This window comes from Cardiocondyla obscurior, linkage group LG10 (genome assembly GCF_019399895.1).
Source record: "Cardiocondyla obscurior isolate alpha-2009 linkage group LG10, Cobs3.1, whole genome shotgun sequence".
NCBI lineage: Eukaryota > Metazoa > Arthropoda > Insecta > Hymenoptera > Formicidae > Cardiocondyla > Cardiocondyla obscurior.
Window position 1 is genome coordinate 2,330,563 of NC_091873.1, and position 18,387 is coordinate 2,348,949.

At 45.3% G+C, this 18,387-nt stretch overlaps 1 protein-coding gene across 1 annotated transcript in view; it reads right to left on the reverse strand.

Moving 5' to 3' along the window:
- Positions 1 to 18,387, reverse strand: part of Mamo (zinc finger protein 628-like) — a 207,230-nt gene that overhangs the window by 129,807 nt on the left and 59,036 nt on the right. The window lies entirely within an intron of this gene.

The window sequence follows — 18,387 nt, forward strand, 5'->3', positions numbered from 1 at the left end:
TGGTACGGGGCACGGAGGGGACACGCGGGAGGGCACAGATCTCGTTACGTGCGAGAGTTCACGGGTCACGCGAGAATCGTGAACCTCCGGCACGGCAGAAACGGCCGAGAGTGCCAGGAGAGGGACCCCGAGAGACACGCGGTTCTAACGATAAGTCGCGTAGCCCCCTTAACTCTGCATTAATAATCCGTAGGGACTAGCGCCGCGCGAGCGGTGCGCCGCCACCTCTATCCTCTCGACGACCTCTTCCCTCGCGATGCATTTACCTCTGCGAGTCCTCGCGCACTTTCTGCGCCGCGGAATCCAAGATTTACGCGTTTACGCGGGTTACGCAAGCAATCGCTATCGCGTGTACTCGCCTCGTCGATCCAACGAGCCGACACTTGCACGAGGAACCCGGAGGATTATTATTTCTTGAACGAAAGGGCTGAAATACTTAGTTTGCTTTGTTATTCTTATTACACTCCCCGCTTTTTAATTTGATTTTTAAATGGATCATGGAACAGATGCATGCGTATTTTATTTTTTTTTTTTTTATACGTACTGCATTGTTCTGTTTTACACGTAATTGCATTAATATTATTATATTAGTAGTCACGCGTTGTAGGCACGTATACATATGACGTAATACTCAATTTTAAATCGATCATTCAAATTACTGACTCGAGCAATGAATGACAGAATAAATCTGCACCGTGTCAATCAGCAAGAGAGTAATCGGAATGTGCGGCGCACCGGAAACACGAGGGGAACGAATAACGATGGGGGGTGGTAGTAAATGTTAAGGGCGTGCGCGGAAGTTCTACGTCAATATTTATAGAAATCGAAGTAATAACGCAAAAACCGGGACAAATAAAACGGTCACGCTGAATGAGCATTGCCGTTCTCCAAATTGCGCAACGGCTCGAACGAGACGATAGAACTGCCGCGATTAATTAACAAAAGAGCGACTTTTCTGCAGTGTGTGCGCGTCGGCGGCGGTCGAAACCGTCGCGTCGGTTCAGCCGATCGGCAAAAGCGCGCGGACCGGCGTCAACGTTCGGGAAATTATGAGTAATAATACGAAACTCGGGGCAGCGATCAATAAGCATTATCGTCGGGTAGTAGCGATCGTTCAAGCGAGTTACCTTAATTAATCAGTGACGGAATAATATGGAGCCGGGAGAGCGACGAGTGGATATATTTGGTACTGTTTTCCTTGCTCGTCACTGCACAGCTATGTCTACATTACGCTTTATGAAAATCAAACTGCGCTTTATGCGAGGCCGGGCGCAATTATCGCACGATGTTTGTCGCGATTTCGTAATCTTTATCGCGCGAACGGTGCATCGATTGAGTCTTACACGGGATTCAGCACAAACGCGGCGGAATTTGAATTTAAATTACACGCCGATTTAAATAAAGCTTTAATTAATTGCTGTTATATTATCCTTGCATTAGAGAAGTACTACGTTCGAATTTGGCATTTCGCTCGTTCTCGATAAATAAAATAATCGCGATAATGGACACGAGCGATATTGGATCCTCGCTAGGCGATGCGAGCACGATCGGGAAACGCAGTATTTTAGATTTTAGTGTTTCTACATATGTGGAATTTAACTATTCGATGCGGCGGCGGCGTATATATATGGTGTCTTAAGGTGCATCCACCTAATCGGTATTACCCAACCTCTCGTTGCAGTGATTTACGTGATCGTCTACCACTTTTACGAGCTCGAATGCTCTTTCGCACCGCGTTCTCTCCTCTCTCGTTGATCGCGAGTTGTTGCGGAAAACAGAACTCTTCTTTCTAAATTCACGCGTTTCCTACGCGCGATGCGATACAAGGATTTACTCTCGCATTAAAAAGATTTCTGGTTAAAACAAGAATTATATTTTCTCTTACTATTTTTATATTTTCGTTCATTCGTCAACGGACGGACTATTATTCCCGATTTGCTAACAGAACGAGGAACGATGACTTCGGGAAAGAGAGTCGCGGAATATGCGGACGTGCGTTTGCAGACATGCGTGGTCAAGACAATCGTAAAATATTGCTGTAAACGCGTCGAGAAAATTTTTTTTTTTTTATATATACCTACGGCGGCGCGCGCGGCGCAACGAATTATGGATTTTCGGATTTATGGATTTGTGGAAGAGCGCGGCAGCGGCCGGTCGCCCTCGCGCAATTTATGGATCCTTCTCGGTTCGAATGTCACGATACCACGTGTATGGATGTAATACGCTTGTCACTTAACGGCCGCTAGACCTAGATTTATAGGCGGTCGTAGATCTTCAACGGTACGGGCGCATTGGCGTTTCGGGGACCATAGAAAGATTCGGAGCCGCAGAGATTTTTAAAATCATCCGAACGGGAGATAAAAGCGCGTGAAAAATCCCTTTGTTTGCAGGGGTCGTCTGCCGTAGCGAAGAGATTCGTAAACAATTTTTGGCTTTTACCGAAACTAGGCTCGGTAATCAATCGGAATGGCTAAAGAGTACCCGCGTATTTTGTATTATTTTTATTTTTTTTAAATTTTATTTTATTGCAGGCACAATGTTTCAATTAATATTTGGAACATGTTAACATGTTTTATTTATTTTATATATATTTTTTTATAATAAATCTGAAGCGTCAAAACTGCACGGAATTCAGAATTTTTTTAAACCGTGAGGATAAAATTTTCAGTTTTATACAATTCGTATGCGAACTTTATTAGCACGATTTTTTCATAATTATTAATTTAATGTAAATTTGCAATAACAATACCGCGGGTATCAAATGCTTGTCGAACGTTGAAACATACGCGGTGATAAATTTCACATGAGGAACCTATCCGTTATCAACGGGAAGTGACAACGCGAGATGAGAATCGGATGACTGCATTCGCTGAGCGTGCAGCGAAAATATCGCGTCTCGTTAGAAATCGGGAATTGACGTGCTCGGATTGATGTAGCGCTAGCCATTACCGCTTCTAATGGCCGTCCAACTTATCTCCCACGCGTGCTATTTCTCATGACGATCCTGGAATCGGCGTGAATTGCCTATGCGTGCACCTGTCCAACGTCGGCGGAATTCTCGTAGATCAGCGACGGAGTCGGTTCCCTCGTGGATGCATCGTAGGGAGAATCACGTGTAGTTGTATCTCGTGAAATGAGAACTTCGACAAAGCTGGCACGGCTTTGGAATTAATTAAAATACCTTTACGAAACCTGAGGGCGCGAGCCTTCGGTAAATAAAAAAAAAAGTCACTTAGCTGACGCGTAAAACTTGGCATATTGTAACAACGGCGCGATACTATGAAATTCCTTCAAAGTGCCTATCTTTTTTATAATGTTAATACTTTTTTCTATTCAACGCGAAAAATTTCTGCGACGTTAGATCGGTGACGGGAGGGACTTCTGGTGTAAGTAGTACAAAGTGTTCCATGTAATTATGATCAGCGAAGTAAGATTTTCATGTCTCGATATTACAAGGTGGAAATACCGATACCTCCGTAGTATCAAAGTACGGCATCTCGAGGGGTGGAGTGTCGGGGCGCAGGGGAGGATGCGCGCAGAGGAAGATTACTCGTTAGGCCGAGTTGGCGTAAACGTCGAACCGCTTTATTCGGCGTTGGTAACCAGACGAGAAGATAGCCTCCATCGGCGTAAGAGCCGATGGTAGAGGTGGTGGAGATGGCGCGGTAGGTGGAACGCAGGAAAGAGAGGAAGATGAAGAGAGAGAGAGATAGAGGAAGAGAGAGGAGAACGGGAGGAACGGACTATGCTGAAGGTGGTTCGCTAATGTCACGCCGCGTTCCTAGAACCCTCCGCACGCTGAAATTAGATTACCGCGAGATTGCTGCCCTTCTACTCTTCCCTCCTGCGTTCCTCCCCTCACCGTCCGTCTCCGGCTCCCCGCGCGGCTTCGTTCCTCTCTCGCTTCTTCGACCTCCGAGGAGCTCCTCTTCGTCCACCACCATCACCGAGTCGTTCCCAGAGTCCTTCCTGTCGTTCGCATCGCCTGCATCGCCACGAACGGCGAAACGTACCTGGTGGCCCCTCTCGTAGGCCCTCCGCTCTGGACTCTCAACCCGCAGAGGTGGAATCATGTCCGTACAGTATACGCGCGTACGCGCGTCTCTATAGATATGTAAGTATCTGCGTGCGTGTGCAAGCCGGCGGACGATACGCGCATGTGAGATGTGCGTGTCTGTATCACCTACGCAGCTGACGGCATGCGGGATGGAGCGGGATGATACCGCACGCCATTTCTAGGAACTCATCCCGACCGAATCCTCTTCGCACGCACGCACGCACGCACGCATGCACGCACGAACGAACGAACGAACGAACGAATGGACAGACGGACGGACGGACGAAACGTCGGACGGATGGATGGATGGGTAGACGGACAGACCGGCCGCGCGCACACGCAACGCACGTATGCACGCACGCATGCACGCACGCACGCACGCGACTTAGAGATCTACACCCTTCGCGCAGCGACCGGTTTTTGGAAGCGACCCGACTTCGACGGCTCTTCAATTTCGCGATTAACTTCGTCGGAGAATGCGACTTCTAATCGCTCTCGGGCCCCGAAGCACAACTAACATTTCGAGCAAACGGCTCTAAACGGAATTCGTGAATATTTAGCGAAATACGTAGAAGCGCCATATGTAAAATTTTACGAGGAAGAATTTCATGTTTAACTGGACTTGTATTCATATTTAATATTTTAATTTCTTTCCAGTTTTAATGCGTACGACAATACCGTTCGACGGCCAATGCATTTTGTTAAATTTGATAATACGCGTCGCCGGAAAAGAAAGTATGCGCGAATGTCGGGATTCGATTCCTCCGCGTGAGGTAGAGCAACGGGAAACGGTAACGTCAATGTTTGCGGCGCATCCCACGGCAAGAGCACACGGCATCCGGGACGAACTATTAATTTCCTTTCGGTCTCGCCGATTTCCGCGGCCATCCGCGTCGTAATTTTCTCACCGATTCGTCGCGGACACGACGGCGAGTTTTGTGGTGGCACGGGAAACACGCAATGCCCACCGTAATCACACGATAATGCGTATACGCATACTCATATGCAATCGACATTTCAACCCATATCGCTCTCGTTATTAATCGAAAAAAAAAAAAAAGATAAAATGTTTTAATTAACTTTCAAATAATTTCTTAATTTACTTCTTAATATTTATGATTCTTGAATATTATGATAAACGGAGGATTCTTTTCTTTTTCTATTTTCTCTTTTTTCTTTTTTTTTTTTTTTTTACTCTTATCAGATCAAAATATTTCACACATTTTTTCTCTTTCTCTTCTCGCTTCAACACGTAGCAGTTCTGCATCATATACGTGCGTTATCGCATTGTGTTTCCGAGAACTACTCAACTATCGTGGTACATGGAGGCGGTAAATTGCGACAAAATCCGGCGGCTTCGTTTTCTAATACATACGATCGTACCTGTCTCAAGTATTTGACTTCTTCTTTCTCGTTTCTCTGCTCTTTCCCTCCGCGCTTCTCAAGAGGGTCTTAATAACAAAAGTTTCGCCGCGCTGGCTGCCTTCTCCTCATACGACCTTCGTCTCAGGCCCATCCTACCGGGGAGAGAGTATCATCTTACAGCTTACACGAAGATCCCGCTTGTAACTCGCTCCCGTAAAGCAACTATCCGCCCCCACGTGCGCCAACTATCTCGCGAAGTCGCATAACATTACGCTTCTCCTCTCGCGTCCGTTTCTCAAAGACGAACTTCGAAAGGGAACGACTGGTGCGAAGAGAGGAAAAGCGAGCGGAGCTGGAAAGGGCCACGGCGTAGGATTAAAACGCCTTAATCTCTGACTCGAAATAGATTAAAACTGGATGCGAAGCTTATCGGGCCGCGTATCGCGAACCGAGAATGCTTACCGGCCACCGCGTGAATTAGAAACGATATTCGACGAATTATTAATGTACGAAATATCCGGCAAAGTATAACGGTGTAAGTGAGAATATAATTACTCACTTTCGCGTAGTCAATTTTCGAGATGGAACGAGTTAATGGGAGATTGTAGTTATAACGAGACGGAACGGTGAAAATACTTTCGTTCTTGAGGCCGGGAACATTTTAGTTAAACCGGTGGGGCGGGGGGGGATACCAAGGTAGTCGATAGTCTCTCACGGGGACCAACTCCGAGCCTATCCGGAATTACGAACTTGCCGGAGCATTCGTTACGAATCCTCTGGCTGGCTGGCTGAAGCCGCGCCGGTACGTACCATTCCGCAAAGTGGCATAGCATTACGCCTTTCATGTCCGTTTCTCGAAAGAAACTTCGCGGGGGCTGCTCTTCTCGAAAAGCGTAAGGAGACGCCGGCAAAACTCGAGCGGGCGAGGATTAAATTGAGGGAAGTCTTCTTAAAGTTGCATGCCGACTATATCCTTTAAAACTATTAAGTCAAGGCAGATATGATTCTCGCTTCGCGGAGAGGAGCTCCGCGGAGAATACGAATTTTCGTAATAAAATCTAGATAAATGCGAAATCATGTAGCTTGAGATGCGACGGCGACTCGGACGCCGTTAAAATGTCGCGCTTAATTCCGAGCTCGCCGGGTCCCGACGATACCCGGGGACCGTGACATTTCAATCGTCGATTTCGTTCGATTCCCACGCTTATCGTCCCCTACTCTTGAAAATCTATCCGCTTCTCCGCAGCCCGTTTCTTTGACTCGGTCATTTCTTCATCGCGCGTAACGCGATGCGTAAATCATAAGACGAGCGTAAAAGTTCTCACGGCGACACGCGCACGCAAACGTGGATGATTAACTAACACTGACTAGCATCGCGGAAAATCTATTCGATCAAGCGAAAAACATTCATCGACATCCCCGTGGGATTGGCACAGGAGCATCCCGCGCATTCAATAAGCGCCTCGCGAGAGGACTGATCAGTTTTCAACTCGGCGCCGCGTGACAGCACATATCCATTTACTGCGTTCGAGGATTGTTTATAGCGTGCGTGTCATAGGTCGGCGGTGCACGCTACGAGGGCCATGCGTTCCCTATTACGGAGATGCGTGGATTCGAGCCTGTTGACTGAAAACGGCCTATCGGCGTAGGCTCCTATTCGCAAACCATTTATTAGAAGCTCGACAATTAGAGAAATTTCCAAATATAACCGCATACAGATTTTTCCGATTTTATTATTTATTTCAAGGTTTTCTTTAAGTGCTTATTTTTAGAATACGGTGTTTTACGCTAATTATACATCGAGAGCGGTTGACGTGAATAAATTCGTTAGCAGACAATTATAAATTTGTTTAATTTTTATGATTTTAATTTCGCCATTTTTAGGATTCTGCAACAGAGTCATTGAATTATTTCCGAGGTATGATATTTTGGAAAGTGTCGTTTATAATCGTGTGTCGCACAGAAGCGTGGCTGCCGCTTCGATCGCTCTTGCAGCTCTAATGAAGATTTTACGTTACATGTCCATTAATTAGGCATACATCATAATGCTAATCTCCTTCCGACGTGTTCGAACTGACTTTCTACCCGTTTCGCATAGATCTGCAACACCGTGATGCAGCACGATGCAACGACGGTGATGCGTGTTATGCACGCACCTGCGCGTAGTTAATGTATGCGTTAGTGACGTGCAGTTTTGTTGCTTTCGCCAGGAGATCGCCGCATCTTAAGAATCGACGAAAGGCTTTTATTCGACGATGATTCATCCTTTTGAATGACGCTGTCGCATGCAAATTACATAAGTCCACGAATCGGAGTACGAAAGTTTCGATTGTGTAACAGTAATACACACGCATAATTTTTATTTGCAAATTGACACGAAATTATTTTACAAATTATACAACGCATTTGAATGTTTATTCAGACGAGTTCTCTACGAGAAAATGGTTCTAAAGAAGTCGAACCCGAAAGCGAACGTCTAGCGGGAGGGCCACGTCGTAACGAAAATTTTTTAACAAAAAACCGTGCACTGCCGTTAGAAAATCAGAAAAAGTACGATGCGCATGACACGATATCGTCCTAATTGCTTCCAGACTCTTGCGCGCGTAAATTACGCTGATTAATTGTAGCGAACTAGTGCGTGCATTTTTAATTCCACACGCCTCGCCACATAATTCACATGCGAATCGTATCTCGCGTCCAAGGCGCGAAGTAGAAAGAGCCGTGCAGAAGGAGCAACGAGATTATTATCGGCACGGGCGGCCAACTTTTGCACATAATGCTGCGCGCTCGTGCGTCGGTGCTCCTCGGCGGGTGCTTTGCGAACTGCGGCCGCGCAAGTTTGCCACAATCAAATACAGCACGAGAACGAACCCGCCCGCGAGCTATTATTTCGCCAAGTGCGAGCACACCGCGGCGAGAGCGCCTTCGAGCGATCGCAAGAAAGATCTCGCGCCGCGCCGTCGTAATCGCGTACTCGCGTTCCCCGCGCAAATATCGAAGGGCGGTTGTACGCGCAAATATCTTTTCTCCTTCATCTATTGCGGGATTCCCCTCCCCCCCGCCTTCCCTCCCACCCTCCTTATTTTATTTGCGTTGCGTTTTTCATTAGTCGCGTAATGAACCATCCGATATCGCGCCTCGCATAATTAGCAGACACAAATTACGCGTGTTGACGAGTTTAGTTTTTCAGAAAGTCGATCGAAAAGATTCTTTTTCCCGATCGGATGTTTATTCATCTTTGACCGTATCGCATCGCGATATCAAGTAAAAATGTACAAGTTTCTAAAACACGATGAGCAACGATCCGTAAAACGTCAAAGTACTTAGATGATTTTAATGAGCAAGGGAAAACACGTGTTGTTCGCGAGGAAATGCCAACCGGTTAAAAATACATATTTATAATAAATACGTTTTTAAAATTTAAAAGAAAAAAAAAAAAAAAAGCGAGAAATATTTGTCGCATCTGTTAAGTGATGGTTACTGTCACCGAGATAACGCGCGCGCGAGTCGGCGAATGATTGACGATTCGGCGTTGCGACGTCAGTATTACGAGCCAGTCCGTAATCGATCAATAAATAACCCTTTTAATATCGATGCGTGCGAATAGATGGGCGCGAGGTCCGCGGTGTACTGTTATACACGCTGTATCGCAAAGCGTGTAAGCGCACGTGTAACAGTACATGCACCTCGGCGGCGAAAAAGGGGGTAAATGAATCGCCGCGCCGAGGCCGGGGAAAAGGCGGGCGTGCACGAAGCTTATCCACGGAACGTGCAACAGTACGCGTATTAAAAGTCGGCTAATTTAAAATCGAGCGAAGATCTGCCCGCGCGCGGGCTGCAATCGAGCCGCGAACCGTACCAGAGCTGACTCACGATTTGCCGAGAGCAGAGGCGTAGCAGCCAAGGGATTTCCCAGCCGCAGGTCGTTGCCTCGTCCGCAAAAACTTCTCGGTCTACAGTTCGTTTCCGATCCGCCACTCGGGAAAGAAATTACAATGAAACTGTATCGTTAATTTTAATTACACGTGACGATCGCTTCGTTCGATTTTTATTCCTTTTTTTAAAGTGTTATTTTTTTTTTCCCGGTATTAAATAAAAAAGAAACGTTATACCGCAAAGTGAAAATGTTTCGCGTTGCGTACGCAACTCGGGAGATATTGTATCTTTCTTACGTTTGTAAACTAATAAAAAAATGTATAAAAAAATTAAAAAATTAGAGAGCATCACTTAAATTTACTTTGTGTTGCAAATATGTTTACAGAGCTGGCACGAGTTCGCCGCAAGGAGTGATTTATGGAGGTGGTGTCGCTGCTCGCTCGTTGTACATCGTGAATCGGTTCTGCACCTGCATAATGGCGAAATGCGGGTAAGTGCCATCATATTATCGGACACGAGTCGATCGTTTTACGCCACGACTTCATCCGCCACGATCGATCTCGAAGGCGCATAACGGGCTTGATTAACCCTTGCACGCCTCGAGAGTATCGCGAATAATTCTTCGCGTTTCGCGTACACGCGCGCGCGCATTGACGGCCCGAAGAACCTCAATACGAGAGCGTGCTTGCAAATGACTGAATCCCTATAAATCAGGGCCATAAATCGATAGCTCAACTTACCGGGGCCCATTAAGCGAGCGCCGTAATAAAGCTGTACCGGTAACGTTATTGGTGTCCTCTTAATAACAACTCCGCGATCGCGACTGAATAACAGAGAACGATATGAATTATGGATACAAACTAGACTCCACCCCTTTCTCTCGCCTCTCCGCAGCACGCATATATCCAGAGTATGCATAAGATGTTGCAGATTCGACGCGTTTTTCCTTTTACGATTGTCAGATCGATTTAAAGCGAATAGTTTTTACACTCAAATGACGGAGGATACGAAGATTTCGGTCCGGGTCTATATTGAAAGTTACATTATACGAATATAAACTTATTATTGAAATAAAAACTTTATTACAAATTTAATCGCGAGGTAATACCAAATTTATATGATTAAGTAAATGCGAACGAGATTTTTGTCAAGAACAAGATTAAATTAAAATAATCAAGTGCGCAAGATATACGATAATTCTGTGTTTAAATTAAAAATGGTTTGAAAAATCGCGGGGTCACCAATCCCCCTTTTCCCTTTATCTCTGTGGTTGGCAATCGCAAGCGATGAGAGGACGGGCTCCCTCTTTCTCTCTCTCTCTCTCTCTTCTTTTTTTTCATTTTTCTGAAAATCGAGCGGCGAGCATGAATTATTACCGAGATCACGAATCCGCTTTCCACCCGACTTCGTTTCGTAGTAGAAATACGAGGGTTCTATGAACCGAGCTTGTTAAAACTTCAAACCCTCCAGGAGAATGGCGCGCAAAGCTTTGACGTTTTCCCGAAATTACACTTCGAAAAATCTCTTTTTTTTTTTTTTTCACATCTCGTCTTATAACGTATGTGTCATTAAAAGTATATCAATCATGATCCGGTTTTGCCGGAGAGTGTTATGCCACCAGACATGCACATTTTAACTATGACGAAGACAAACTCAAAATAGCGGAGCTAGTCTCCATTATTGTTCTTTTTTTTTTTTTATTACTGAATGGTTTTATTTAACTCATATATAACCGATTCTGATAATAGTATTTTCTCAATTTTTTAACAAGTGACACAAAACCCAAATCGTATACGAATAATAAAATACATGTAATAACTACAGAATAATTTTTATTCCGCAAATTGATTTTAATTTATAAAATATTCCGTGCGTTTTTTTAAACATTGCATATTAACGTCGACATAAACAAAAATTTTTCTCTTTAATATAAACTTTGCCCAGAGAAATTTATCAGATACGTACAATTAAATTCAAACAGATATAAATTAATTAAATGAAATAAATATTTTTTTTATTATTAAAACCTTTTTAACTTTATTAATCTTTGGCTGCTGAAATTCCAAAAACACCATTGGATATATACGCACTGGATATATACATAACGCGGCTCGATCGTTCAGTTTTCCTCGATTAAGTTCGGAGCGACGAATCGCGGCGGACAGCCGGTTAAAAAAATAAAAAAGCGAGAGACAGGCAATATCAGATACGCGCGGCAGGAATGTTCGTTCTGTACGTGGCTCGCGAAGGATATAATAATAATATCGGCACGAACGCGAGTGCGGGTGGGGTATATAGTCGTCACGACGGATCACGTCGAAAGTCGTGATCCTCCGCGGCGTCCAGGGACGGCGAGATCGCGCTTGTGATCAGCTCCTCGCTCGCAGAAGGCAGCTCTCGCGCGCAACGGAGGGAAGAGGATCCCTCTTCTCTCGTGCCCGGCAACCTTCTCGCACAAAGTTCTGGTGCGTGCAATGCGAAACGTGACAGAACCCACCCGCCCTTCGTCCGCCCTCCTAACAATACCCTCGTCTCTTCTGCCGCCGCTTCTTCTTTCCCGCCTGCCTCCCTACACCGCACAACTCCACCTCCTATTCTGCTTCTACCTCTTCCCCCCCCTCCCTCTCGCCCCTTTTGCTCGTCTCTCTTAATCTCATCTTCCTTCCACCTTACTCACCATCCACTGCCTACCGCTCTCGACCCGACCTCACTCGCGATCTTTACTCCCCGCGAAACGATCCCGAAGACATTTCAACGGCGACTCACGGCACCAAGGATAACTGGAATCCGTTAGCGCGACGTCCAATTCTCTGCTCGCCGTCGGTTGCGCCGCGCCGGGGTCTAAGTTATAAATCGGCGCCAAATGACCGCGTAAAAGTGCTACGCCTCGAGCGATATTAAACGCCTCGAGACGGGCTTTGGGAGAGCGCCGGGATATCGTCATTGACGACCTATTTGAAAATGCCCGCGGCATTTATCGTCAGCCGATTTGTCATGTATTACCATGATAATTTATGCTGATCGCCGTAATTTACGTGAGCGTAAACAATGCCGGACGGCTGCACGAAGTACCGTTGCAAAATTCTCTAGTCATGCGCACCGTTTTAAGTTTCGGACGCGCGAAAGACTTGCGGGACAACGACGTCGTGAAGCAGATTAATCCTAGCAGTACCAAGTTTCGAGGTGTAACTTTTATTAATTAATATCCCATGCATTAAAGAAATAAATAAAGGACAAATTAGATAATATTCATTGTACGTTTACTCGCCAGGGATCTCCGGGAATAATTTTCTCACGTATTCCTTGTGCCATTTTTAGAATTCTTCGCATTTAACTGTTTTATTTTATTATTTGCAATTAAAGAAATGTTTTAATTGCAATTTTAATCCGTGCGAAAAAAAAAGTTATTCTAGCATTTTCCAGAGAGCCAGGCCTTTCAGTAATTTTTACAGTGGTCACCCCGCCCGGAAAATTCAGTGGTAAAGGTTATCGTCGGTCAGCCGGACGTCTGGGATTGCATTATCGTTAGGAAAATGAGCGAATATTGGATGATAACCAATTGCGAGCCGTTCGTGCTCACGGGCGTTTGAATTTATTCGCTCGGCGAGCGAGGGAGCGCGAGATCGACGCGCGGTCGTTGAAGATCGATAATTCTGCGGCACAGGCCCAGCCGCGCTACGGTAAAGCGCTCTCGAAAAAAATACAGCGGCACGTTCTCCCGCGCGGGATTTCGCCGAACGATTCCGAGCCCGACCGTGAGATTTGGATCACCCCGTATAGTACACGAGAGCCTTATGATGGCGACCTCGCTATCTTACCTCACGATCCTGATCACGATCACGCACGCACGCCGAACCGCCCACTGCGTCCCCCCACGGGGCCCCCTCGCCACTCGTCCCTTCTATGCCCTTCGCTCGGACTACTCTTTCCGCGAGCGCAGACGCACGTGCGTGTTCCCGGACGGGGAAATAATTCCGCGCGAAGCTGGCACTGCGCGCCGCGACGCGTGAATCCGCTTACATACGCGGCTTTCCTTCGGATATTAAAATATTATCACAAGCTTGCATTTCCTTTCCCATTTCCCTTTATCATTTTTCATAAATCTCGCCCGGCGTATCGATGCGTCGTGCATATGTATATTTTATATCTCCCCCATACGCCGCGGTGATATCCCCCGTTATTAATTCAGTCTAGTTTGTAAATCAGCCGTCCGTTGAAATCGCCGCCGGCCGATTACGATCGGCACGGCGACAGAAACGGGGCCCGATCGCGCGAGCGATCGGCCCCGTCTAGATTGTCCGCGCGCGGGGTCGTTATTAACGCGGATTGGAGAAGGTGGAAGGGTACTATCGCTGCGCGGCACAAAGGACATTACACGCTCGAACCGAGCGAGCGCATTGCCGATGCTGCACCCACGATCTGCTCTACACGTAAGCGCGTACGCACGCGTGACCGCGGGCACGCTTCTCGCGCACGACTAACGGTGCACGCGGACATTTTTCGATTTCGTTCCCCTCCTCGCGTTGCCGGCCAGCGAACGCAAGAGCGAACGGCGCGTAGGTGGAATCGCTCGAACGAACGTCGCCGTGACCCGCCGTAACCTCGTCCGACCGCTGCCGATATCTCGGATCGACGAGAGCGGAATGCCCGATTAGCCGGTCGGCCCTGCTGAACAGGACCACTTTCTACGTTTTAACGATTTTTTTTCCGTTTCTTTTTTTTTTTTTTTTATTCTCCATACGCCTGAACACGATTTTTTCTTAGACAATATTTTATTTTATTTTATTTTTTTATCAGAAATTATTTTGTTCGTAGTCTTTACATTATTGCGTAAATTCAAACCAAAGCGACGTTAATAAAGTCTTAAAATTGTAAAATAATGACGAAGAAAAGGAATCTTTATATGCGGTTTAGTTATTTTGAAGACATATTTTATGCAATGAAGAAAATATCAGAAATTTACTTAATTTGACCTTTAAATATTAAACGTTTTCTACATTCATGTAAGCATTACGTGGGTATATTATGTCTGTTTCGAATGCACGTTATAATTTTCACGTATTCCTTACATTTCTTGGTGATTCTGAACGTTTGGACGTGTATGCGGGCAAGTATTATTTTAATATCGGGCTAATAGGAAATACCTAGATCTAAATATCTTTCTCGTATTTAGGCACGTCGGATGCGCTTTGGCGTACTTATTCATGTTTCAAATGAGCAATTTGTGTACTAGCGTGTAGGCAGTATCTCGCATGTTACGACATTATTGTATAAACTCGCTTCCCTCCAGTTAGTGCACTTAACTTATGTAGCGCTGCCACTTCATGCTTAATGATACGGTATCATTTACAACTATATACACATATCGCGAAATTATATACACTCGGAGCAGCCCGTGTCTACATTTAGATGCACTCGTATTTGTACTTAGACCCACCGAGAGAAAGGGTATATTTTACCCGGAAGCCGACGGATTTATTCTTACGTCTCTCTTTTGTAAGACGGTCTCCGAATAGCGAGTCGTCCCCGCGACGCTGATCGACGCCGGTGATCTGTTTCTCCGAGAGCGGAGACGGTCTCTCGACGGACCGGGCCGTGGGGCATCGCGACGCCGATATATATTGCCGTGGAGAATACTCTTTGACCCGGCTTGACCTCCGGGGATGCTCACTCGTGTACGAAAGATCGTATTTGCGCGCTGAGACAGTCAGCTCTCGCGCTTGTCGTCGTCGTCGTCGTTACCAGGCATCGTTTCCGCCTTCGTTTTCGCGCGATGGCAAAATAGCAGCGAACAGATAGTTCGTAATTCTGGCTCGCCGGCACCGGTGACCGAGGTCATCCGCCGCTCATAATTGCTGTATCGCATTCTCACCCCCGCGCCATCGCCGCTCGCGCGCGCTATTATTACTTCGTATTTAATTAACCGGTCCGCGACAATTCACGAGCGAGTGACAGATTTGAAATCGTCTGACGAGGTATTAACCGCGTTTTGCCGCGCATTCGTCGAGGCACCGTGCGCGAATTTCGCTATTATCTGATTCGAATTGATTGTATCGGGGACGTGCGTCATAAAAGGGGAATCCTTTTACATGCGACAATAAAAGAACCCCCCTTGATTGTAGGTATATTATTAAACCCGTTTGTTCTACGAAAAAAAAAAGAGTGATTCGAAATAAAAATGCAATGTTCGACTATTTTTCTATATCTAAAAGTTAGAATTGCGGGATTATTTTTGCCAGACAAAAAAAGAATTGATTTTGTCTGCATTCTGCGGGATATGTCGTACTTCGTAGCGTTTCGTAACGATCACGGGGTCGAGTACGGTCGAAAGAAAGAGAGGGAACGGAAAGGAGGGCTGTTGAGGTCCTGTGAGGGAAGTCTCGGGTCGGTATAAGGCACGGTAACTGCAAAGGTACGGGTAGATCATTAGCAATGATTTGTTGTCGAGTAGGCTGCCCAATGACCCCGTCGGTCGGAGCACGAACCCCGGGCGTGTCGAGATCCTTGCGCTCGATGATCTCGTATGCCTATAACTATCGACTTTTTCGCGCTGATCCACCGACTATAACGCCACGGCGGCGTTGCATCGCTCCTGTACGTGATATATTTAGAGCAACATAAGCGTAGCACTCGCCAGGCAAAACGTGACGCAATTATTATGTTAAAGCAACAATATCGTATTTACAATTAAAAACAAATTTATCGGCGCACTAATCGGTGGGAAGTATCAAACAAAGAATATTGAAATATCGACGCGGAAATTACAAATACTTCGGTGCTATTGTAACAACGTTACTATGCTTATGTATGTGCTCCGCGTTCACAAAAGCGCATCTCTAATTATTCGTTAAAAGTTCGTAGTGAAAATATCGGCTTGGCGTTGTAAAAATATCTCGGAGAAAAAACCCCGGGACCATCGTGATTGACGGTGCAAGTTTCCCACGATTTTGTCAGATTTTTCGTAATAGGTTTCTTCTTTTAAATAGCGGCGGCGTGTTTACTCCACGTGTATTGAACCTTTCGACAATAACGCGGGGGTGGGGGGAGAGGATAAAAAATCTCTTACGCCAAGCCATGACACTCGGAATACACGCGTGCATTTGATAAGTAAAGCACACACTCTGGTTCTAAAGTTAATATTTGTATGCGTATTATTTTTTTTAAATTACGTCGTGCGATAAAATGCGTAAATATTTTTATCGAAAAAAAAAAAAATGTTTTAATGCCAACGCAAGTGCTTTGCGCGTCTATTAATCACAAATAGGCTGTACTCGAAAATTTAGGAGCGGTAATTACAGAGAAAGAGTAAATTTGATACGAATTGAGTTAAATATTAAAATAGAATCTTATATAATATGTGCATACATGATATATGATAGAATATTCAGTGTTCGAAACCAAATGGAATTAAATATATTATTTATTGTTAATACGTGCAATTGTATTTAAATCTTATCTGCAAATTACTGAAACGTCTAAACGCAAGCTGACATGCTTTTAAAGATATGTTTTTATCAATCATTTATAAGATGAAGAACAGATGTAAGTAGATATAATCCTATATTCATTCGATATCAAACATCTCGAGGCGCTCTTATCGCGTCGATGCGATGTACAGTGAATAGCTCGTCTGTCCTTTTCATATTGTAGATGCGAAAGATATTGCATTAAAGAGTTCCGGCATCCCGCCAATCGGTAATGCGTAAAATACAAATCGGGTTGACGCGCGTTGCGGAAGCTTGATCCGCGTGGAGTTATTTTATTTAAATATTTATCTATGGATTTCTACACCTCGCGAGTAAGATCTGATATTCATCGCCGATTATCGCCTCCGCAATTATTTATCATCGTCGCGTTAATCTATATTCAGAATTATTTGAAAATTATTTGATAAGTATTATACTAATTAACACTTATCGTTTACTGATATACCTCAGCAAAACTTGTACAATCACTTTCGCGCGATTAATAATTAATTCCACGAGATATTCGGAATATCGTTAAGAGACAGCGTATTCGATCAGAAAATTACGTCTAGCACATGCCATCGATTGTTACAAATAATGTCGTGAGCATTCCTAAGATAATTCATAGAAGATTTCCCGTTATCGGCACGCCGGAGTCCCGATGGAATCCAACCCGTGAGTTCTAGTCGTGCCCGGCTTTTAAGCGGCTTCGCTTGTCCGGGGGAGCTCCTACGCGCCGGGCACTGAATTTACGTTATTACCGCTCGGCGATCAGCAATAAAAAGGAGCGCAATGCGTAGTGGAGGCACGGCGTAACGGGTATATCGCGAAAGGTCAGGGGTCCGCTCGCATTTCCAGTCGGAGTGAAGCCGACGCAGCGTTAAAACGAACGTTTGCGCGCTCGCTCGTGCGCGCCCGAACACCATAGAAATTAATATGCGTGCGTATTTGCGTGTGTGGCTTTTAATATAGCAATCCAATTAACGCGCCTCGCATACCACGCCTCGAATCAAAAATCTTCGCGAGGCCGTTCGCGCCGAGCCGATTACTGTCTAGCTAATCCGTGGGAAAATGGGCTACATGTATGCCTGATCTAGTTCGCGATCGCGCATTTTGCAAGGAAAATAAAATTTCGCAGCCCCGATACGAAATTAATACACAATTAGCGACAGGTGCGAAATATTATCACTCCGCAACGTTTGATTTTTTACCGGACGACGAGAAATTAACGTTGAAATTGGAGTACACGCGACGGTAATAAAATTTAACAATGACATTTAATACGTTATTAATGAAGGATGAATTACATCTCTTTTCGGAGTATTTGTAACGCAATCTAGTTCGGGGCAGCCTAGTTATAATTGCAATGAAAAGTATTCGAATGATGACACGATGATATAAATTTGCAAATAAATGAGAAGTCATGAATGCAAATGGTGACACGTGATTTTGACGTACGCCGAGATACCATCGACAGCTAAAGGTGTCGGCGTCACCCACGGTAACCCTGAATAACTCCGACAAGAGCACGAAGGATCATCACGTCATTCAGACAAAGAGGCACGTCCGTTTACGGACCTGCTCTTCGAACAGGAGGCGGATAGACAGATGCGAGGAAGAGGA